The following is a 23709-nucleotide window of genomic DNA, read 5'->3' as shown; positions in this document are numbered from 1 at the left end:
TTTATATTTATATAGAACAGCCAAGAGTCAATAAAAGACAAGATAAACTTGAAGAGTAATGAAGCCAGTGGGACTAGACCAGCAAATAGAAAGCCCATTTTAAATACAGAAAATTCAAGACTCTGCAGATGCAGAAGAAGAAAGCAAGCAGTACAACTGAACAAAACGTACCAAGACCAATCTTCCCATAAAGTATTTCATGGCAAAAATAGCATGGCCACGGTGTGTAGAAATGGCAATTGGTTCAATGACTAGCTCTGGGTCAGTATTATTTATATCCAAGTAAGAAAACACAGCTCAAACCAGGCATGAAAACCTATTCCTGATAAGATATGAAACAGTAAGTATCTAGGTAGAATGTAATACAAAAATATTCATTGACTTTGCAATAAGGAAAGGTTTATTAAATAAAATATTAACTATGGAATTCATTAAAATGAAGAACATCCAGGGGCTGGCGATTTGGTGCAGTAGGTTAATCCTCTGCCTGCAGCAGCATCCCCTAGGGGCACTGGTTCTAGTCCCGGCTGCTCCACTTCCAATCCAGCTCTCTGCTGTGGCCTGGGAAACCAGTGGAAGATGGCCCAGGTGCTTGGGCCCCTGCACCCATGGGAGACCCAGAGGAAGACAGAGGCACCTGGCTTCGGAATGGCTCAGCTCTGGCTATTGCGGCCAACTGGAGAGTGAACCAGCGGATGGAAGACCTTTCTTTCTGTCTCTTCCTCTCACTCTCTATAACTTTACCTCTCAAAAATAAATAGTAAAACTAAAATCTTTAAAAAAAAAACTGAGTATCTGTTGATACAACATTAAGAAATTCTAAGGAAAATTACAGAGTGGATGAAGATATTCACAAATATTCTTAAAGGGCTCAATCAGAATATACAACCTCCAAGCAACAACAAGCAAGAAGACCAGTATTAAAACAGACAAAACTCCTGAATGGGTACTTTGAAACAGGGCATCTATTTGGACAAAATACATATTAAAAGGTTTTCAACTTCTTATCAATGGATACACAAAACTCTAATTACTCATTGTGCACACATGCTTCCACCCAGCAGAATGGTTTAAGAAAAAAAAAAAAAAAAGCTGTTCACACCAACTGAGTTATAGGAAAGCTACAATCATTACATAGCTCATATTCCATGGGATGGATTGCTAAATGGCACAGCCACTTTCGCAAAACTATCAATATCTACTAAAGTAGTGGCTAAGCATACTCTATGACTCATCAATTTTAAACTTAGGTGTACTGCAACAAAAATGTGTGCAAATATATGCAAAAGTACAATAATCATGTATCAAAAGTACAATCTAAAAGTACAATAATTGAGTTCATCAGAGAACTCTTACTATAAATACAAAACCAGAAACAAGCCAAATGCCCAACAGAACACACACATTTTGGTATATTCATGTAAAAATGCCATAGAACTGTAAAAATCACCCGTTGCTACATGCAAGCATTAGTATCTCTCTCTCTCTCTCTCTCCCTCTCTCTCTCTCTCTCTCTCTCTCTCTCACACACACACACACACACACACACACGTTAAAGAAGCCTGACTCCCTAAAATGCTTCCTTTCAATTCCACTTACATAAACTACCCCACGGTCTTCGTGTGGAAGATCAGGTACCTCCAGGGAGAGGCAAGGTGGCAAGGACAGTGAAGGACCCCAAGAGGAGCTGTTGGCTGCAGAAAAGATCCTTTATCCTCAGCTGTGAGTTGGTTTCAGAGATACAAGACTTCACTGTAACTCACTGAGTCAAACATTCACTGTGCATTTTTGCATTCTTGTTATTCTTTAATTTAAAAAGGTAAAAGAAAAACCAAAAGCAAGAATACAGGACTTTACTCAAAATAAGTGTTTGTGTTTGATCCCCCCATACAACAGGCACATAAACCAAATTTTTCTTTTCTTTTTTATTTTTTTCACAGGCAGAGTTAGTCAGAGAGAGAGAGAGAGAGAAAGAAAGGTCTTCATTCCGTTGGTTCACTCCCTATAGCCACTGCGGCTGGCACACTGCGCCGATCCGAAGCCAGGAGCCAGGTGCTTCTCCTGGTCTCCCATGGGGTGCAGGACCCAAGCACCTGGGCCATCCTCCACTGCACTCCCTGGCCACAGCAGAGAGCTGGCCTGGAAGAGGGGCAACCGGGACAGAATCTGGTGCCCCGACTGGGACTAGAACCCGGTGTGCCGGCGCCGCAGACAGAGGATTAGCCAAGTGAGCCACAGCGCCGGCCATAAACCAAAACATGAAAATAGCATTTTTAGAAAAACTGAGATGATATGCTAATAACCAAAGAGGAGGTATGATCTCCAAGAGAAAACCAGATCAAATCAATCCATTAGTTGTTTAAAATGATTCTCAACTAAAACACAGTCATATTGTGTTTGGTATATAAAAATAGTACAATGGAAAATATGACACAAAATTCTGTTTATATTAAACAATTTCAGATCCAAACAAGAATATAACAAGCATTGTTTATATAGCATCTCAGTGGGCATCTTGCCATTTTCAGAGAGTGAATCTGTACTTTCAGTAACCATGACAATTAAATACTATCAGATTAGAAGCCTGAGGACAGAATTACTGTTTATGGTTTGTAAGGCTCAGGAGGAAAAATCAGGCCACAAAAGCATAAACACTGCTGATGCTTATGTCAAAATTCTAATGAGATATTTAAAGAGCACACTGTAAGGGCCCCGTCCGTGCTGGGGAAACACACCACGTAAATCACCGTAGTGGAAAGCCATTCTGCTGAGGAGACAGACATCCATAATAAAACACACCCAGATGCGCATGACCGAATTCCCTGCATTGATACTAAAAGTACTTCAAGTCTAGGACCAGATTCTGGCACTTGGAATAGCAAAGGTTTAAACTGTGACTAACCTCCCGTCACGAGGGGGGAGCACTGTGAACAATGCAGGCAAACAGGCTGCAGACCACCCACGGGATACGGATTCTGGCCTCTAAGCATCAGCCGCCTAATCTCTCTAACTTTCCTATCTACAAAATGATACAAAACAATATATTTAATAAACCCACCTCACTGGTTTCCTGAAGGTCTGAGCTGCAGTGCGCAGCACCTGTATAACAATACCTAACCCAGCAAGTACCCAGATGTGTTCTCAGCCATTGAAGGGCAGTTAGAGAGAAGACTTCTGCACAAAACAAATGGAAAATCAAGTCCTGAATCTCAGCATTTTGAGCCCTTCTAGTTACACTACTTCCAAAAAGGACATACTGGACTCACATGACTCTCAAAAATTATATAGAATACATTAAGAGAAAGCACAGAATACTTTATCACGAAAAATAAACAGAAATTCACTCAGAAACAACAACAAGAATAAGTGTAATATTAGATAGGAATGACTGTGTGTGTGTGTGTGGTCCAAAATATCAAAAAAGGGCCAGCGCTGTGGTGCAGTGGGTTAATGCCCTGGCCTGAAGTGCCGGCATCCCAAATGGGTGCCGGTTCTAGTCTCGGCTGCTCCTCTTCTAATTCAGCTCTCTGCTAGGCCTGGGAACACAGTAGAAGATGGCTCAAGTCCTTGGGCCCCTGCACCCACGTGGGTGAACTGGAAGAAGCTCCTGGCTCCTGGCTTTGGATCAGCGCAGCTCTGGCCGTTACAGCCATCTGGGGAGTGAACCAGCGGATGGAAGACCTCCCTCTCTGTCTCTACCTCTCTCTGTAACTCTTTCAAATAAAATAAAATAAATCTTTAAAAATAAATAAATAAAATATCAAGAAATAAACACAAGACTTTAAAATATTCTTAAAACAGAAACTTATGTTAGCTGGTCTCTCATATTATTAAACACCAAAGTGAAAATGATGTGTTCCCAATACTTGAGACTCAGTAAAATATGAGTACCACAACCAGTGTCCTTACCCCATACACAGCGCCTTCCCAGTACATGATTTGGGTCAGCAAAATGAGTAAAGTCACCTGTCTTACAGTCAAGCTTTGTCACCTGCCAACAAGTGACCTCAGGAAAATCATTTCTCAGAGCTTGTTTATTGAAAAATGTCAATAACCATGCCATCAAATCTAACCTTCAAAACTACTGCAAAGCTCCAAAGATTATGCACATGACCATGCTTTATGAACCTCCGAAAATGACAGAAATGGAAGACCTTTCTATAGATGGGGAAGGGGGAATTAATTTTCTCACTACATAGTATAACACAGAAATATACATATACCTTATCCATGTAACTATATGTTTGTCCTTGCTTCTAAGATACAGAATTATTTTAACAACATTTACCTGTCGATTTAGCATTTTTAATTACTGGACATACTCGTCATAGCATTTCAAAATGTAAAACTTCTCATTCGACAGCTGTTTTATCTATCTCGTATAAATCCACAAAAACCAAGATGTTAATTTCTGAGATCATAATGAAGAACACAGCTGCTAGTTTTGTTGATTTTTAATGTATAGATATGAATACTGCATTTGTTCCAACAGTAACAATTATTTTAGTCTCAAGCTTCTTGCACTCATTTCTAAGAAAATATTTAATAAGCATCAACTCTGTCCAGTCCTTTTTTGTCCTCAGTCCTCCGGGGTTTCCCATGGGAGCGATCAACACTGGAACATTCACAGTGCATTGTGTCAGGTGCTACGGCAGGGAGGCCCACACGTTGGTACAGATGCACTGAGTAAGGTGCAGAACTAAAGACTGCAAACCCACTCTGGAAACGGTGGCACCCGACTCAAGGCGTGAAGAAGCGACACGGGCTAGTCCCAAGACGCACACCGAGACAATTATTCACGGTAGAGGATGGAACAGAGAGAGGGGCCGGCGAGAAAACATGATGTGCTACGGGAAACGTGCACAGTTCAGCGGGACTGATGTCATGGGAGACCCGACTTGGAACAGATTTGAGAGCAGATACTAGGGACCGCTTAATACAAAACTTCAGGAGCAACTCAAGACGTCCAGGCATCCTGCAGAGCACAAGTGTCCTCTACGGATGATTTCAGCAGACGAGGCACACGCCAAGGCGGGTTTGCAAAGTCAGCGATGGTTACTGTGTAGAGACCATGCTTGTGAGAAAGGACTCACTAGAGGGCAACCAATACAGGAACTCTGGGCCCTCCAGGTCCCTTTTTGTTTTTTTATGTATTTCAAAAGCAGAGAAGCAAGAATATACATAGAAACAGAGAAGGATACAGCTCTCCCATCAGCTGGTTCACTCCCTAAAGGCCTGCGATAGCCAGGGCTGGGCCAGGCTGAAGCCAGGAGCCAGAAACTCCAGCTGGGTCTCCCTGTGGGTGTCAGGGGCCCAAGCACTTGAGAATGGGCTGCTGCCTCCCACGTGCGCAGTAGCAGACAGCGGGAATCTGGAACAGAGCCAGCACTCAAGCCCAGGCACTCCACCATGGGGTACCTGAGCAGCACACTAAATGCCAACACACCCACCCTTTCAGCACCTCTGTTTCTTACACAGAAATCACAGTCTTCAAAAGCAAGCTGCCCCTCGTCACACATCTGGTCACTGCGCGCAATGCACTTCAGCCAGAGCTCTACGTAATTCTCTGAAGAACCAGGCAGCCTGCTTCCCAGAAAGGAGACGAAAACCCCCAACCGCAAGCATTCAGAGCGGTCACGACGGAGCAGGCAAAGCGCTCACACTCAGGCCACACTGTCCAGAGCAGGCACAGCGTTCAGCAATTACCCAGCGAGTGAAGGACCATCTGGATAATCCTGGCAGAGCAGATGTAGTGCCTGAGTCATTCAGATAATTGTGCAAACAATGTACCTTGCTCTGGCCGAGTAAGCTGGTCATTAGTGTCGTCCACAGAGCACTCTGGCCCATGGCACTTTTGAAATGGACAATCATAGCTCGCAAAGAATGAAGGTGTCATTCACCTCACGGGAGAGCCGCGTAAAGAATTACGGGCTCTTAATAGACTGCGAGTGCTCTTTATGGGCCCCCGGAGCCTTTTCCCACTTTTCCCACTGCGAGAGGCGCAGGAGCCACGGGAGCCAGACCTCGGCTCAGAGCAGCACACGGGTTCAGCCACTGCCCCTTCCCCGTGTGTTCTCAGCGCTGTGTGAGGAGGCAGCAAGCTTTCTGAGCCTTCAAGCATTAAGGGATGCCAGCAAACGGATGGCAGGCTCAACTACGGTAAAGTTACAATCACCCTGTGTCAGAAAATACGCTCAGAAAGCCAGGAAGACGAACAAGATTTCATGAAACGTGAGCATTGCAGTAAAGAGTCATGTGTAATTCACATAGGATGAGACACAAGAAGTCAACAAATTTCTTGAACTCATCCGAAGCTACAGAAACACAACTCAGAGGGACTAGATATAACCGGCTTCTATCCAAACGGCCATGGCGTCTTTTACCATCGAAGTGTTCCTGAGACCACTAAATGGCCAAATGGGAACAGATACATCCTCCCAAGTCCAAGTCCACACATCAACACCGTGGGAGCAATCTGGCAGTAAATGCCAAGGCTAGAAATATTTATGTTTTTGTCCTGCGAAGAAATTAGCATAAGGAAATGGTCAGAAATGCAAACGGATGGGAATTCACATTCATGTTCACAACTGAAATACTGGAAACCATACAAAGTCTCTATCTATATAACAGAATATTTGGCAGCCACAGAAACATTGTTAGAACGAGCAGTACACAAAATGAATAAATGTAGACTACACGATGTTAGGTAAAAAAAGCCAAATGCAAACACAAGCATTTACTGCAAAGTCAAGTGTATAAACTGAAAATACTGGAAGACTGAGAACGGGTTTCTCTGTATTGTAGAATTTTCTACATTTCCAATTTTTCTTATTCTGTATTTCAATGCAAGTTTACAAAATAGGTCACCAGGGGGCTGCATTGTGGCACAGAGGGTTAAGCTGCTGCATTTAGCATCCCATATAAGCACCAGGTCCAGTCCCTGCCGTTCCACTTGTGAGCCAGATCCTTGTTAATGCACCTGAGAAATCAATGGAAGATGGCCCAGGTCCTCGGGCATCTGTCACCCACAAAGGAGACCAGGATGGAGCTTCAGGCTTCTGGCTTCCACCCGTCTCCAACTCTTGAGCCATTTGGGGAACAAACCAGCAGATGGATTATGTTTCTGTCTCTCCCTCCCTCTCTGCAACCCTTCAAACAAATACTAAATGAATTGAATTTTTTTTTAAAAATGTCACTTATACTATTCTAGTGAACTCACGCCCAATTCTCCTGCATTTTCAAGGTCTAACACAGAATCCAACTGCTCTGGCGCACTGAAAGTTTCAAAATAAAGAGAAGCAACGTCAAAAGTAGAAAAAACATCAAACCAATGATTACAAATGTATGAAAAGGTGGAGAAACTCATACACTAGGATTTGATGCACAGCCTCCTCTGAGTGTGCAAAACCACTTTAAAAATGGCACTCTAAGAACTGCTATTGCGGCGTAGTGGATAGAGCCGCCACCCGCAACATTAGCATCCCATGTGGGTAACAGTTCAAATCCCAGCTGCTCCACATCTGACCCAGCTCCTTGCTAACGGCCTGGGAAAGCAGAAGATGGCCCATGTAGTGGGCCCGTGTCACCCACAGAGGAGACCTGGACGAAGCTCCTGGCCTCTGGCTTCAGCCTGGTTCACGTCCAGCCATTGTGGCCATGGGGGGTGGGGGTGAACCATCAGATAGAAGAACTGTCTGTTTCTCTCTCTCCCTCTCTCCCTCTCCCTGTAGCACTGTAGATAACAGGGAAAGATACAAACTACAATTCAGAGCAAAAATGAATAAATTAATTATGAATAGATGTTTGACAATTGAAAGCAGAAGTAAGAAAATCTTAAAAAATGATGAATCACGAGACAAAATGCCAGGAATGTTCACACAGCATCCACTGCCGAAGGCCAGACTAGAAGTAGCACATATGGATGAGGAGAAAGCAAAATCCAGTCCTCCGTATGACCCCTGCTCCTACTACTAATACCTACTATTTATGAGTAGTTACTCATACATTTTTCTTATTTAGTAAGCCACATATTTTGCAAATCTTTCATGTATTATCACACTTAATATTAAAATATTCTCTCAATTGCTACTATCATCTTCGACTTGCTAGCGTTTGCTTACCTGTGTAATGACACATCAACATTAACACGTAGGATTCCTTCCAAAGCCCTTGCACTTGGCCCCTATAATCCTATTCTACATGGCTCCTGATGATTACAGTAGGAATGGAAATGCAGAGTGAGAATTTACTTCCAATTGAATAAACTGGCATCCATGGGTGGACTCACCGGAAAGCCAGAGTGGGGAGGAGACGGGACAAAGACCCGGAAAGGAGGGTAAGACACAGTGGGACGAAACCACGGTCTCAGAGCGCGGTGGTTCCCAGAAGTGAAATTCAAGGAGGAACTGGCCAAGATGGAACGAGGCAGGGCAGAGGCAAGAGCAATGCACAGCGCAGCAGCAGGAAGAGAACCAACGCGAGGGCTGAAGAGACGCAGCTGGCCAGGACCCAGGGAGGACAGGCCTGGGATGTGATGCACAGGCGCCAACAGGCACAGACGGAGCTGTCTGTGCATATTTTAACAAGGCAATTACATGGCACGTGTAGTATAGACAAGTATGAATGGTCTCCCTCCCCACCAAGTCTCTACTTGGTCAGCAAGACACAAGATACGAGAACACAGAAGCAGACCCTTGGCCGTGCAGTTAAGCAGCAGCCTGGGACACCCACATCCCTGTGCCTGGCTGCGGCCCCAGCGCCACCACTCCCAACTTCAGCTTCCAGTTGACGCACACTCTGGGAGGGAGGAGACGAAGGTCCCAACACTTGACTCCCTCCCAACCACCTGGAAGACTCCCATGGAGCTCCTGGCTCCTGGCTTCGGCCTGGCCCAGCACGGCTGGTGCACTTTGCATGTCTGTGTCTGCGACTGTTGTCTCTCTCCCTCTCTCTCTTCCAAATAAAATGAACATAAATGTCTAACGAGATAAGAGAATGTACAGGATAATCAGCGTGGTCACAGCCTCTACAGGAACACTGAATCATTCTGTGGAAGCTCCGGAGACATCTCACGGCATCTATTACTCATCACGACGAGGACAACCAAGCCAGAGGAATTTTCCAGAAATAATTCCCAATGCCCAGCCTCTACCAATAGAATATTCCCAGATCAAGGCAGCAGCCGCGCCAACAATTCCTTATGCTGACAGTCCTCAGAGCTGTATTCAATGTGATGAGGTATACAAAAACACAGATTATCGTAACTGCAAAGATGCCTCTAATTAGAAAACAAACCAGATGTGAAAATAACAGTTAAGCAACAAAATAATAAAGATTAGGTTTCGGGGCCGGTGCTATGGCACAGCGGGTTAAAGCCCAGGCCTGAGCGCTGGCATCTCATATGGATGCCAGTTCTAGTCCCAGCTACTCCTCGTTTGATCCAGTTCTTTGCTGTGGCCTAGTAAACCAGTGGAGGATGGTCCAAGTTCTTGGGGCTCTGCACCCACGTGGAAGATCTGGAAGAAGCTCCTGGCTGCTGGCTTCAGATCAGCACAGATCTGGCCGTTGCCGCCATGTGAAGAGTGAACCAGCAGATCGAAGACCTCTCTCTCTGTCTGTACCTCTCTCTCTGTAAACCTGTCTTCCAAACAAACAAAAGCAAATCTTTTAAAACAAAAAAGATAAGGTTTCCAAATTAGTTACCTACTAAAAACATCCCAAAGAGCAGTGACCACCCTGCATGAGAATCATGAAGATTAAATGCTTTAGTTATTCTGACAGGTAAGGTGAGAACCTCATCACGCTTTGATTAGAATTTCGCTGAGTGGCTAAAATCCAAAACACAGGGAGCGACAAACGCTGGCAAAGATGTGGACAAAGGGGACTCTTAGACACTGCTTGTGAGGATTTAAATTAGTGCAGCCACCGTGGAAAACAGTGCAGAGACTCCTATAAAAACTGGAAACAGATGTGCCACATGATCCAACAACCCTACTAGCAGGTGTTGACCCAAAAGGCTTGAGCACAAATCAGAGAAAACTGCACCATCACGTGTATAGCAGCACTGTCCACAAAGCCAAAATCCGGAATCAGCCAAGGTACCCATGATCAGCGGAATGGATGAAGAAAATGTCAGCTATTTACACTGTGGACTATCATTCAGCTACGAAAAAGAATGAAATTCTACCATTTACAGTAAAACGGATGGAACTGGAGGACATCATGTTAAGTACATAAGTTGAACCCAGAAAGGCAAATACCACATGTTCTCCCTTATATGTGTGAGCTAAAATTTGAGAAATCTTTGTGTGTAGTAACACTGCTGCAAATATAATTCTGTAAAACTCTGCTTTGTATCTTTGTCAAACCAGTGGTTAATAATGTTATACTACTATACTTTCAATGTTCTGTGATTATTTTAAAATTCATTGTATGTGGGTGAAACAGCCATTTTTCCATTTAATTACTACTTATAGCCCCTGACTATAGTCCCACTAACAGAGGGTCTTACTGCTTTTTACTTGTTACATTTCTTATTCAGTCAAGTATTAAGCCCTTCTACTGTAAATTTAAAGTAAGTTATCTTAAAAACTAAAAATACAGGGGCCTGCACTGTAGTGTAGCAGGTAAAGCCACCGCCTGCAGTGCCGGCATCCCATATGGGCACTGGTTCAAGCCCTGGCCACTTCACTTCCAATCCAGCTCCCTGCTATGGCCTGGGAATTCAGTGAAGATGGCCCAAGTCCTTGGGCACCTGCACCCACATAGGAGACCCGGAAAAAGCTCCTGGCTCCTGGCTTCAGATCAGCGCAGCTCCAACCACTCTTGTTATCTGAGGACTGAACCAGCAGATGGAAGTCCTCTCTCTCTCTCTCTCTCTCTCTGCCTCTGCCTCTCTGTAACTCTGCCTTTCAAATAAACACATAAATCTTGAAAATACTCCAACTAGAAAGGGATAGGGAAGGAGGGCGAGAGAGGAAGAGACCATCATTATGTTCTTAGAATTCTATCTCCAAACACACTGAACCCATTAAAAACTAATTAAAAATTAAAATTATAAAAAATGTTAAATGCATTTAGTTGACACATACTGTTGTACCATTTTAATTAACAATGGCCCTATTAATTAAATAACAGTCCACTATGCAGCTTTCCTCATGGGAACACACGCCAACACTTCACTGAGCCCTATCCACCTCAAGATTTAGGGCTGTTCCTCTTGTTTTAAAACAAAGAAATGGGCCGGCGCCGCGGCTCACTAGGCTAATCCTCCGCCTAGCAGCGCCGGCACACCGGGTTCTAGTCCTGGTCAGGGTACCAGATTCTGTCCGGGTTGCCCCTCTTCCAGGCCAGCTCTCTGCTGTGGCCAGGGAGTGCAGTGGAGGATGGCCCAAGTGCTTAGGCCCTGCACCCCATGGGAGACCAGGAGAAGCACCTGGCTCCTGCCATCGGATCAGCGTGGTGCGCCGGCCACAGTGCGCCAGCCATTGGAGGGTGAACCAATGGCAAAGGAAGATCTTTCTCTCTCTGTCTCACTGTCCACTCTGCCTTTAAAAAAAAAAAAAAAAAAAAGGCCAGCGCCGCGACTCAATAGGCTAATCCTCCACCTAGTGGTGCCGGCACACCGGATTCTCGTCCCGATCGGGGCACCGGATTCTGTCCCGGTTGCCCCTCTTCCAGGCCAGCTCTCTGCTGTGGTCAGGGAATGCAGTGAAGGATGGCCCACGTCCTTGGGCCCTGCACCCCATGGGAGACCAGGAGAAGCACCTGGCTCCTGCCATCGGATCAGTGCGGTGCGCCAGCCGCAGCGCGCCGGCCGTGGCGGCCATTGGAGGGTGAACCAACAGCAAAGGAAGACCTTTCTCTCTGTCTGTCTCTCACTGTCCACTCTGCCTGTCAAAAAAAAAAAAAAAAAAAAAGGAAACTCTAACAGGTTCATTAACTTGCCCCAAATCAGATCATCACCAAGTTGAAGATTCAAAATTAAAAGCAAGCTCCCAATACCTGTGATGGTTAGCTTGGCAGATTAAACCACTCATATTCCAGATAACCTGACAAGTTAAATTGTGATCTAACCATCTTAGAACTGAATTTTACACATGGAAAGCTGTAACTGAATAGTGTGACTTACACTGTTACTGGTACCAACACTGCACACTGTTACCATGACTGAACACTGGGCCAGCTAACAATTACCCCATTTGAAAGCCAAGTGCCTCGCAGCAGGAACACACCGTAGGGTAGGCCTTTAAGCACATCACGTGTGTCCTCCAAACCTTATTTTTCTCCTCTAAGGAAATGTTGGGGCCAGTGCAGAGGTGCAGTGGGTTAAGCTTCTGCCTGCAGTGCCTGCATCCCATCCAGACAACCCCAAGTCCTTGGGCCCCTGCACCAGCATGGGAGACCAGGAAGAAGCTCCTGGCTCCTGGCTTCAGATCAGTCCAGTTCCAGCCACTGCAGCCGCCTGGGGAGTGAACCAGATGGAAGACCTCTTTTTATCGCTCTTTCTCTGTCTCTCACTCTGCCAATCAAATAAATCTTAAAAAAAAAAAAAAAATAGAGATGCTATCAACACCAATAAAAACTCCGGATCACGAGAAAAATCCATGCAGAAACATCTACGAAGTCCACAGGATACAGACAGGTGAGTCAGCAGCCCACATTTAAATATCAAGCCCAGAAACAAAATCGGTACAATGAAATTCATCACCGCCCTGGAGGAGGGCAGAGGGGAGAAGGCAGCACCTGGGGAACCCACAGGCCTGGGGCCAGGGTGCACTCCTGACCCCAGCTCCCAGCCAGTGCAGACAGCCCTTGAGCTCAGACCTGGGTCCCCGCCTCCCCCAGCGCGGGCCAGGACTGCGCGCCCGGCTCCTGGCTTCAGCCTGGTGCCGCCGTGGCTGCAGTGGGCTTTGGGGGAGGGAACCCGCACCCCGGAAAGCAGATCCGTCCCCAGGCCCCGCAGCGCCGCCCCATCCGCCCGCTAGGAAACCACGAAGGTGCGGGCGAGCCGCCGGGCCCGCAGAGCCTACGGAGGCGGCCCCGCGCGGAGCCCACACCCCGGGCTGCTCAGGTCCCCACGGCGCCGGCCAGCGCGCGGGCGCGCACAGACCGCTGCGTGCGTGACGGAAACGCGTCCGCCCGAGGCCTCTTCCCCAGAGCGCTGCCCGCAAGGTCGGGCTGGCTCAGCCACCGCGCGGGGGCCGCGGGGCTGGACGCGCAGCAGCTGCAGACAGCCGTGCGCAGGCCCCGCAGCATCCCGCACGAAGCCCCGGGTGTAGACACAGGTGAGGCGGTCTTCCCGGCGTGCGCGGCCGCCGCCGCCCAGCCCGGTCCACGGGGAAAAAGCCCGACCGGCCGCCAGTGCCCGCGCCCCGGGGGCTCACAGGCCGCGTCGCCCCCTGCCGCGGCCGGACCGGGCTGTGCAGGCTGCGGGCGGCTGCGGACCCGCGCTCCGGCCCACGCACACGCCGGCGCCCCGCGGCCGTGGTCCCCCGGGGCGCCGCTGCCGCTGCCGCCGCCGCCGCCCGTCCCCGCAGCCCGGCCTGGCCTCCGTCCCGCACCACCAGAGCTGCGAAACCGCAGGTTTGGGGGTGCCGCGGACCACGCAGCCTCTGTTCCACCTGCCGCGAGGGACACGCCGGGCCCCTACCTGCTCCACCGCAGCCCGGCGCGACCCTACAGCTTTCCCCCGTCGGCGGCGACGGTGAGCACCTGGGCGCGCATCCCCGCACCGGCGCCCCTCCTGGCGCGGCCGAGCCCACCCGGGCCACTTGACAGCTCGAGCCCCGCCTCCCTGCACGCCTATTGGTCCCGTGGGCAGCGCGGGGCGGGGCCGGGAGCGAAACGCTCCTTTCTGATTGGACGGCGGTGGTATCACTCTCAGCGCCGGGGCCGTGTTTGCTGCGGACCAGGGTGGCGGCTTACACCCAGCGGCGCAGGAAGGGTCGGTGCGGTGCTTGGAAGCCAAAGCTGCAGCCTCGGCGTCCCAGGGAGGGGTCAGGCCTCCGGCCAGGCCCCCAGAGGACCGCGGAGCCGGGCGTCCTCGAAGCTACGGGCGGGGGAGGCGGGGGGAAGTGCGGGCCCACGTGTCGCGGCGCGGCCAGAGGACCGAAATTTCTCGAATAAGCCCACGCGCGTCTGCGGGACGCAGGGCGACGGGGCCTCGGCCAGGTGGGACCGCCCGTGCGCGGGTGCGTGCGCCTCCCTCCTGCCCGCAGGCGGGGTCTCCCGCCGCAGTCCGCCGCGCGGGGCGCGCGAGCACGCGTGAGGGCTGCACAGGTGTGGCCGGCTTGGGGCAGCTCTCGCTCCTCTGAGAGCACAGGGAGAGCTCAAAGACGCCGAGGAGATGCAGGGTATGGGAAAAAAAAAAAAAAAAACAACTAGCAGGTGCACGACACATTTCTCGTTCCATGCACATGGGGAGGGGGCCTGGAGGTGATGCAGAGTGGATCTGTGCGGCGAGAACCCGCGGGACACTCACTGAGTCACGTTCCCGCCAAATGCTTACACCTGTGCGGTTACGGCCCGACACCAGCGTGGGATTCGGGGGCCTAGTTGCGAGTTAAGACAGCAGTAGGGAAAGTGGCTTTTCAGCACCATCTTTCAGTCCTAAACATGCATTATTTTGAGTCACATGGAGATCTGGCACCCCAACCTTAAGCTTTAAGCAGAGGAGGTAGCATATCAAAAAACAGCATCGAGACCACAGGAAATGAAATTGGAAAAGGATACTAAAGAAGTCTGCTGTGTCCATGCATTCTTTTATTTAAGATGCATTTTTTCTTTTTTTAAAGATTTATTTATTTATTTGAATGTCAGAGTTACACAGAGAGAAGAGAGGCAGAGAGAGAGAGGTCTTCCATCTGATGGTTCACTCCCCAATTGGCCACAACAGCCAGGGCTGGGGGAGGCTGGGGCCAGGAGCCAGGAGCTGATCCAAGGGCCCAAGGACTTGGGCCATCTTCTGCTGCTTTCCCAGGCACATGAGCAGGGAGCTGGAGCGAAAGTGGAGCTGCCAGGACCCCAAAGGACCCCCATATGGGACGCTGGCTGGCAGGCTGCGGCTTCACCCGACAGGCCATGATGCCAGCCCCTTTTCAGCCCCCTTTCATTCTTACTCATTCCTAAAGCAAATGTCACTGTGATAAGTATAGTGATAAATGAGATGTGCAAGCTCTCCTGCAGCACAAACTTTGTTTTTCAAGCAGACTATATTACTTTGTGTATTTATTGATCTAATTAGCCGCTCTGTGTGCACACACACAACTTGGGAGTAGTAATAGGATAATTTCTCTCTTGATCAGGCACTTCACATATTTTTAGGTAAAACAGACTGTTTCTGGGTCTTTTGTTATTTGTTATTATCTCGGATGCCAGGTTGTGCATCTGTTCCTGGAATACCTACATTCATATTTATATAAATAAATCAAAATACCTGCAACAGAGCACTTTCGTTTTCCAAATCTTTCTGATACAAGCCCCCATGTTCTTACGTAAGCAGAAAAATCACCATTCTGGCCACTTCACACTTGTGGAAATCAAAGTAGACAAAGAAATGTGTCCCTTCCAAAACAAAGGTAGGCAACAATAACAGTGTGTGTAACGCTTAAAACATAGAAGACCTCCCATATGTGCCTGATGAGCATGTGGTTTCTAAAATGCAAAAGTGTAAAGAATCCTAGAAACCATCATTCTACCCGTTATTCTGCTATGGAAGGACTTGTACATAATTTATCTAAAGTCATATATTTTGTTAGAGGAAAATTTGGCTAGACTAGAACTCAGATCTTAAGACGACTCATTCATTATTTTTTTCAACCACATGAATACCTTTCTGGCAAATCTTCTGGCGTAGATGTTGCCCTTGAACCAACCAGATGTTTCCATTCTGACCCAATACATGAACTCACCTGCCGGCATCTATGAAAATACACAGAAGTGCTCCACTTCACCGAGCAAGGAAGCAGAGCACCAGCAGCCCCTAGACTCCAGTGGCGTGGTTAAGTCTGTGGTCTCTACCGTGACTGAGAGCAGAGAACCTGCGACTGCTCTTAGATGGACCGAAGCTGAGGCTGAGGCGAGCTTGCCTCTGGTGCTCCTGCTCCCTGAAGCAAGGGACAAGGGAACTGCAGAAGCCAGAGCCTGGCCCCACCCTGCCTGGCAGCCTGCAGTGTGCAAGAGAAACACCAGGGCTATTCTGCCCGAGTCCCTGCAGGCGCTGGCTCCCTCGTCTCCCATGATCCCATTGCGCAATTTGTCCGGCAGTACGTTGCCAAAACTCCCGCAGCCCCGTTATTGAATTCTCCTGCCATCCCCTCCTTCTTCCACCCTGCACTGGCCCTGGCTCTGCAAACCTCCCGATCCCCTCCAAGCAGTGATTGAATCTCAGCGAGCGGAGAGGAAGCCACAGCAACAGCACAGCCTCCCACAGCACGCATTCCCTTTCATTCTGCTCTGCTCCGCCCCCCACTTCCTCACTTCCACGCTTCCCAGGAGAGCAGTTCTGAGCACAGCCTGATGGGGTGGCAAAGCAGAGAGAGAAGAGGAAAGAGGGCCTTTTCCGATCGAGCTTTCAAGCTGCACTCAACACACAGAGAGGCGTGAGAAGTCTGCCTGCTGCTCCGGAGACAGCCACACTAATCCCCGCCTGCAGTGTCGGGAACATCATATCAGCCACTGACCCAGCTTTAGCAGAGCCCACTGGGAATCAGGCAGAGAGAAGTGCAGCACGTGCACACACACGCATGCACACACACGCGTGCACACACACGACCAGCACCACGTGGTGGCGAGGTGAGGCTGGGAAAACAGCTTCCAAGTGCTAAATACTGGACACACTGTGGACAGCAGTGACGTACTACTCACCCGACGCCACTGCAGTCTCCCCCGGCATTTCAGATTCTTTTCTGTTTTGCGCAGTGACTGTTGTGCATGAAAGGGCAGATTCACAGGCCAAGCCACACGCTAACAGTGCGGATTTCTTCACCGAGATCCGATCGTCTTCCAGCAAAGCCCGCCAGTTTTTCTTCAATGTTGCCACATCTGTGCAACAGGAACCGCCATCTACTGCAAGACAGGGATCTGACCTTGCAGCAGTATGGCCTGCAAGTTCCTCCAACTCCTAGAACCCATGGGAAGTGGCCATCAAGCCATTTTGGCAGCTACATTGCAGCCTTAGTGTCTGTTACTGAAGAAGAGCCGGCAAGCAGGTAAGACCAGTGAACCCCACTCTCAACCTTAATAAATACGTCCTTTCCTTTTATTGCCACCTGTCCCTAGAGGCACTGAGCATCCTGTTTTCTGAATGGCTCTCTGAAAGAATGGGCACCATCACCGTCTGGGGTGGACAGGGGAGTGGTCCTTAGAAGACCTGTCGTTTCAGTCCATTTTACACTGCCATCGCAGGGTACCTGAGTAGGCGTCCTTAATAAAGACAGAGCTGTATTTCCTGACCATTTTGAAACCCAAGATCAAGGAACTGACATCGGGTAAGGGACTGCCTCATCCCAGGGCAGAAAGCAGAAGGACCAAGACGGCTTGCATGATGGGGGAGAGAGGAAGACATAGAGGACCTCACTCCCAACACAACCGCGTCTGCATTCTGGAGGACAGAGCCCTCACGGCGTACTCACAACTTGAGGCCCTTCGACCCGGCTGCACTGAGCCACAGAGGACACATTCAACCCATTGCACCCTTGCTCCACTCTGGACCAATAATTAGCTGAGACGGTAAGCTAAGGACTGCAAAAAGTTCCCCATGCCTTAAAACAAGGGGCTGAGCCACACAATATGCATATTCAAATCTATTTATTTAAGAGTAAGGGATCAGGGGCCAGATGCCTGTGGTGCAGACATCCCATGTGGGCACCAGTTCAGCTCCTGGCTGTTCCACTTCCAATCCAGCTCCCTGCTGATGCGCCTGGAAAAGCGGTGGAGAACGTTTCAAGTCCTTCTGCACCTGCACGCACTGGGAGACCCAGAAGAAGCTTCTGGTTCCTGGCTTTGGATGGGACCAGCTCTAGCCATTGCTGCCATTTGGGGAGTGAAGCAGTGGATGGAAGATATTCTCTCTTTCTCTCTCTTTATCTCTCTGCCTCTGCCTCTCTAACTCTGCCTTATAAAATGTCATCTATCCAAATACACATCCTGTCCCCCAAAATGGGTGACAGGCAAGCAGAGTAGAACAAAGAATTGGCTGTTTCATCCAGATTTTCAGTCATTAGCCAAAAGATGACCACAACACCTCATTATTATTATTATTATTATTTTTTTGACAGGCAGAGTGGACAGTGAGAGAGAGAGACAGAGAGAAAAGTCTTCCTTTGCCGTTGGTTCACCCTCCAATGGCCACCGCGGCCGGCGCACCGTGCTGATCCGATGGCAGGAGCCAGGTGCTTCTCCTGGTCTCCCATGGGGTGCAGGGCCCAAGCACCTGGGCCATCCTCCACTGCACTCCCGGGCCACAGCAGAGAGCTGGACTGGAAGAGGAGCAACCGGGACAGAATCCGGCACCCCGACCAGGACTAGAACCCGGTGTGCCGGCGCCGCAAGGTGGAGGATTAGCCTAGTGAGCCGCGGCACCAGCCAACATCTCATTATTTTTAATATCTACTAGGTTTATAATGGACTGACCAATTTTCATTCCTGATGATTGGTTAGTTGTAGGATTTTTGCCTTCACAGTTTTCTTGTGTTCAGAAATTTTAAAAATCATTCAAAATATCATTTTGACCTCTTATTTTTCTCTACTATATCTTTGTTTTTTTAATTTATTGATTTCTGCTCTTACCTCTATTACACAATTCCCCTGACTTAATTTTGATGTGGTGCCTTTTTATCTCTTCCTGTGTTGGAAATGTATGTCACTGATTTCTCAGCCTTAAGCAAATAGTTTCTCAAACGTGTGCTCCAGCCTACCTGACAAGTTTTAACATCTTATTTTCATTATCATTCATTTCACATAGCTTCTAACCTGTTTTCTCTCTTGACTCAAAGATAACTAAGAACAGTGTTTTGCCAATAATCACTTGTGGTTTCTCATGTACCACTGGCCATTTTAGTCACTTATCAGGAGGAGATACTGTAAAGGGATTCAGAAGTTGTGCTTTGTGCGGGCTCTGTTTACAATGCCAAGGTCACACCTTTTTCAAGTGCGTCACGAAGAGGATTCAGAGGCTCAGTGTCCAGGATGGAGTAGCTGCTGTTGGACCATCTACTGGCAGCCAGAACCAGAGACCAGAAGAACCCAAATGGGGCAGAAACAGAGGCGCCACCTCCCAGAGGAGAAGGGCCATGGGGAGGGCCAGTTTCTCATCTTCCACAGTCTCTGGGACTGAGGAGAGGCCCCAGAGGGCTCCAAACCGGGGTGGCTAAACCTCACACAACAACAGCAACAAGGCACGGTGCTTCTGACCATCTTAGCAGAGGACAGAACTTAGGTGCTGACAGCAGTAAGACAGGAGACACCCAGAGAGGAACGCTCCAGGAAGCAGGGGTGTTCAGTTCAGCTAGTGAGCACCACCACCCCCATCTTAAATTCACTGCTGAGCAAGCAGACCAACAAGGACTCAAAGAACCAGAGCGGGGAGTAACCCCCCCCCCCCCACGCTGGAATCGCTGCTACAGCTTAGAAGACAAAGTCGGTGCAGGTGTGAGGAAGATCAAGCTCTTGAGACCACAGATAATCCTTGATTATCCAGCTGGGATTGCCCCAAAGGCAATCACGAGCAGCCCAGGAGAGGGGGGCAGGCGTTCCTACGCTGAGCAGAAGGCAGGCGAGGTGAAGACACAGCGGGAGACTTGACGGCTTCTTCACACTGTGGCTTAGAGGATTGGGTGACGCAGCCTCGGCCACGGAGCCCTAGCAGGCAGGCAGGCTGGAGGAAGCTCCAAGTGGACACAGTTTCTCCCCTGGAAGCCCTGGAGGGTGCACAACTCTGCTAGTGAGCCTGGGGTTGGCCCCCGGATGCTGCTTTGGAGTCTCGGGTCTCCAGGACTTTGAGAAAGTAAGTTTTTGTTGCTTTGAGCCGTTTTGTGGTTTGAACAGAGAGAGAGAGATCTTTGCCCTTTCACTGTGGTTTTTTGTTTTTTGTTTGTTTGTTTGTTTGTTTTTTGACAGGCAGAGTGGACAGTGAGAGAGAGAGACAGAGAGAAAGGTCTTCCTTTGCCATTGGTTCACCCTCCAATGGCCGGCGCGGCCGGCGCGCTGCTGCCGGCGCACTGTGCTGATCTGATGGCAGGAGCCAGGTGCTTCTCCTGGTCTCCCATGGGGTGCAGGGCCCAAGGACTTGGGCCATCCTCCACTGCACTGTTATTTTGTTACAGTAGCGGTCAGACAACGGTAGAGGAGCTGAGCGAGGAGTTCGCTGCTCTCTGCTAAAGGGCACACGGAGTTGGAGTAGGGGCGGCCATGCTACCTACCTTTTAAAGCAAACACAGCAGAATAACACTGTTTCAGAAAACCACGACAGAATCCAGAATGCTTCCTGGCAATGGCCAGGATATCCCTAATGTGCTTTCCCCTCCCCTCAGTCCAAAAACAAGGAAAATACTTGTATTCAGATGAAAGTCAGATATTGGAATTACAGATCAGGTCTCTAAAACTGTTATTATAACTGTGCTTAAGGGCAAGAAAGGGACAATATGCCCCTAATGGGTATTTTCCTTTATAAATTTTCTGCACACGAATCTTCACCCTAGAGTCGGTTTCCTGGGTAACCCGGCAAAATGTAATAAATCACACATGCTTATTAGAGAAAGTAAGAAAAACTCGGGAGCTATAATAGCAGGAAAGCAATCTCCCTAGAGACTGGTAAGTTGTCCGACAGGTTCACGGGGCTTCTGTAACCCAGATGGCTCCTGAGTTTTCACAGGTGTTCCGGGTAAAGGCTGGCTCGCCAGTCACAGCCCCGCTGTTTTCCTCTCCGCCCTTCACTGCCTCCTCCTCATCTGTTGTCCCTACGTCTTGCATTTCCAATCTCTTTTCCTCCAGACTTCTCCATGTTACAACAATACATTCAAGTCTTCATAGGAAATCATCCTGGCTCGACACTTGCTGCTAATTACGGGAAAGAGATGGCCAGCCCCGAATTTCCATCCTGGCACCCAAGGGGCCTTCCCAGTCCTTCTCAGTTCTCTCCTGATTTTCTCCCAGTTCGCTCAGAACCCCAAACTCCTCCCCCAGTTCCTCCTCTCCTGTCTCCCCACTTCCTGCCTACAGAACTTTTGACTCCAGCACTTGATCTTTGCTGCTCTGTGATACAGTGTTTTTCTGATTCCAACTTCCTGCCGTAAGATGATTTTCCTCCATCTTGCCTTGAACAGAGGAACACACCTGAATGTACCTGGGAGACAGGAAGGAAGCAGAGATGTTACTGGTGGATTCCTGAAAGAGGAATTGTCAATATTCGGGAAAACCAGGGTGTGAGCCCATGTGTGTCGTTTTAGAGTGAGTGTAAAACAGCAAGGCAGGCTCAGGAACTGAGAGCAGTGCATGTTGATGAAGTTAGACATGCGGTAAGTGTGATTGGAAACTACCCTAGCCTCGTTAATCCTAAATAAACCGGGAGCTCCCCAGACTTGCTGGTTTCTCCTCCAGAAATTTTCCTTTCTGCGTTCCGCACGAAAATCCATTTGTCAAAATTTTCTCACACTGTTGCTTTCTCAGTGAGCCCACTCCAGTCATGCCATTTGTAATTCACAGCTCTCCATCCCTTTCCCACTGTATATTTTCAACTGTGCTTTCTTATCAACTATAAAACTGTACCTGTTAGGTGCTCATTGGATTGCCTCTCTCTTGTTTCCACTGCTGTATACTCACCTCATAGAATAAGCAGTTCCTGGGCCATGGCAGGTAATCCATAAATATTTGTTGCCCATGACAAAGAAAGAATTGCAGCATTAGCACAAACAAAACAACACCCTTAACGTGCTTGCTGCCTGCACCTTCACATCTGATTTTTTCTCAACCTGCAAACCATCCCTCCCTCCTTCCCATAGAAATACTCCTCCTTCCCAGCTAGATAATCTTTCTTTCTATCCGATAAACTCCTTTTTATCCACCAAAAATTTGGAAAGCCATGTTCACTCTTTCTAAATATTTGCTAATTTACTTCTACATAAGAGTGACACCCAGTGAGAGAGTCTGCTGGTTCACTCATCACATGGCCACAACAACCAGGGGTAGGCCAAGCTGAAGCCAGATGACAGGAACTCTGTCCAGGTCTCCCATGTGTACAGCAGGGACCCAAGTATTAGAGTCGTCATCTGCTACTTTCCAGGTGCATTAGCAGGGAGCTGGATAGAGAACAGTAGCTGGATTAGCAGGGAGCTGGATGGAGAACAGTAGCTGGTACTTGAACTGGTACTTGATGTCAGAGCAACAGCTTAACCCACTGTGCCACAGCACCCGACCTCAAGCCATTGATTTCATCAATGAAATCTTCTCTAAGCATTTTCTCACCCTTGTAGTCAGGTACAACCCCTTCCTCTTCTGTAGTTGTACACTTTGTATGTAAATTCATCATGATGGTTAACATTGTGTGTTAAATGTCTATTGGTTCATTTCTCTTCACTGCAAATCAAAAACTCCTGACAGGCAAACATTTTACTTTGTTGATTGGGTAACCACAAAAACTGGAAAAAATGGTTATTTCCTTCTGCCTTTTACCCAGGGCTGGTGCCGTGGCTCACTAGGCTAATCCTCCGCCTGCGGTGCTGGCATCCCATATGGGCACCAGATTCTGTCCCGGTTGCTCCTCTTCCAGTCCAGCTCTCTGCTGTGGCCCGGGAGTGCAGTGGAGGATGGCCCAAGTGCTTGGGCCCTGCAGCTGCATGGGAGACCAGGAGGAAGCACCTGGCTCCTGGCTTTGGATCGGTGCAGCACCAGCCATGGTGGCCCTTTGGGGAGTGAACCAATGGAAGGAAGACCTTTCTCTCTGTCTCTCTCTCTCACTTCTGCAACTCTACCTGTCAAATAGAAAAAAAAAAAAAAAGAATTAGATTTTGGAGGCTGGTGTTGTGGCATAACAGGTAAAGCCAGTAACCTGGCATCCCAGAGGGGCGCTGGTTCATGTCCCGGATACTCCTTGTCTCTAACTCTGCCTCTCAAGTAAATAATAAATAAATCTGTTTTAGAAATGCTGTATGGATTTCAAATGTTGTCTGCACCAGAGTAAACTTCCCTTTTTATTAGTTTTCCACGAGTGTGTTTGAAGTGCTGTGGTGTTCAGTCCATAGCATGCGTAGAATCCAAGGCCAAGTCTCTGAACTCTGCCGCTTCTGCAGTGAGTGAGGTCAGGAGCACGTTTCGCTCTGCGTCTTCCAGAGACAGTGTGAATCTCCTGTGCCACAAGTGCTGCAGCACACGAGGAGAGCCCAGAGCAGAGCTGGAAAGAAAGCACTGACTACTGCCGGGACTCAGAGCACTGAGCCTCTGCTCCCTTGTCCAGTGAGAATGTGCTTAACAGAAAATTCACTTTAGGCCGGCGCCGCGGCTCAGTAGGCTAATCCTCCACCTTGCGGCGCTGGCACACCGGGTTCTAGTCCCGGTCGGGGCGCTGGATTCTGTCCCGGTTGCCCCTCTTCCAGGCCAGCTCTCTGCTGTGGCCAGGGAGTGCAGTGGAGGATGGCCCAGGTGCTTGGGCCCTGCACCCCATGGGAGACCAGGAGAAGCACCTGGCTCCTGCCTTTGGATCAGCGCGGTGCGCTG

At 48.8% G+C, this 23709-nt stretch overlaps 1 protein-coding gene across 5 annotated transcripts in view; it reads right to left on the bottom strand.

The window, feature by feature from the left end:
- Positions 1-14150, bottom strand: part of CNTN1 (contactin 1) — a 379791-nt gene extending 365641 nt beyond the window's left edge. For 4 of the 5 annotated variants that reach the window (XM_051850934.2, XM_051850935.2, XM_051850936.2 and 1 more), the window contains exon 1: positions 13652-14150. The gene's annotated coding sequence lies outside the window, so the exon portion shown is untranslated. The remainder of the gene's footprint in view (positions 1-13651) is intronic. The other variant, XM_070049666.1, reaches the window with a different exon arrangement.
- Between the last annotated feature and the right edge of the window lie 9559 nt (positions 14151-23709).

This window comes from Oryctolagus cuniculus, chromosome 9 (assembly GCF_964237555.1).
Source record: "Oryctolagus cuniculus chromosome 9, mOryCun1.1, whole genome shotgun sequence".
NCBI classification, from domain to species: domain Eukaryota; kingdom Metazoa; phylum Chordata; class Mammalia; order Lagomorpha; family Leporidae; genus Oryctolagus; species Oryctolagus cuniculus.
The sequence above is the reverse complement of the archived record's forward strand: the minus strand, read 5'-3'. Positions and strand labels throughout refer to the sequence as shown.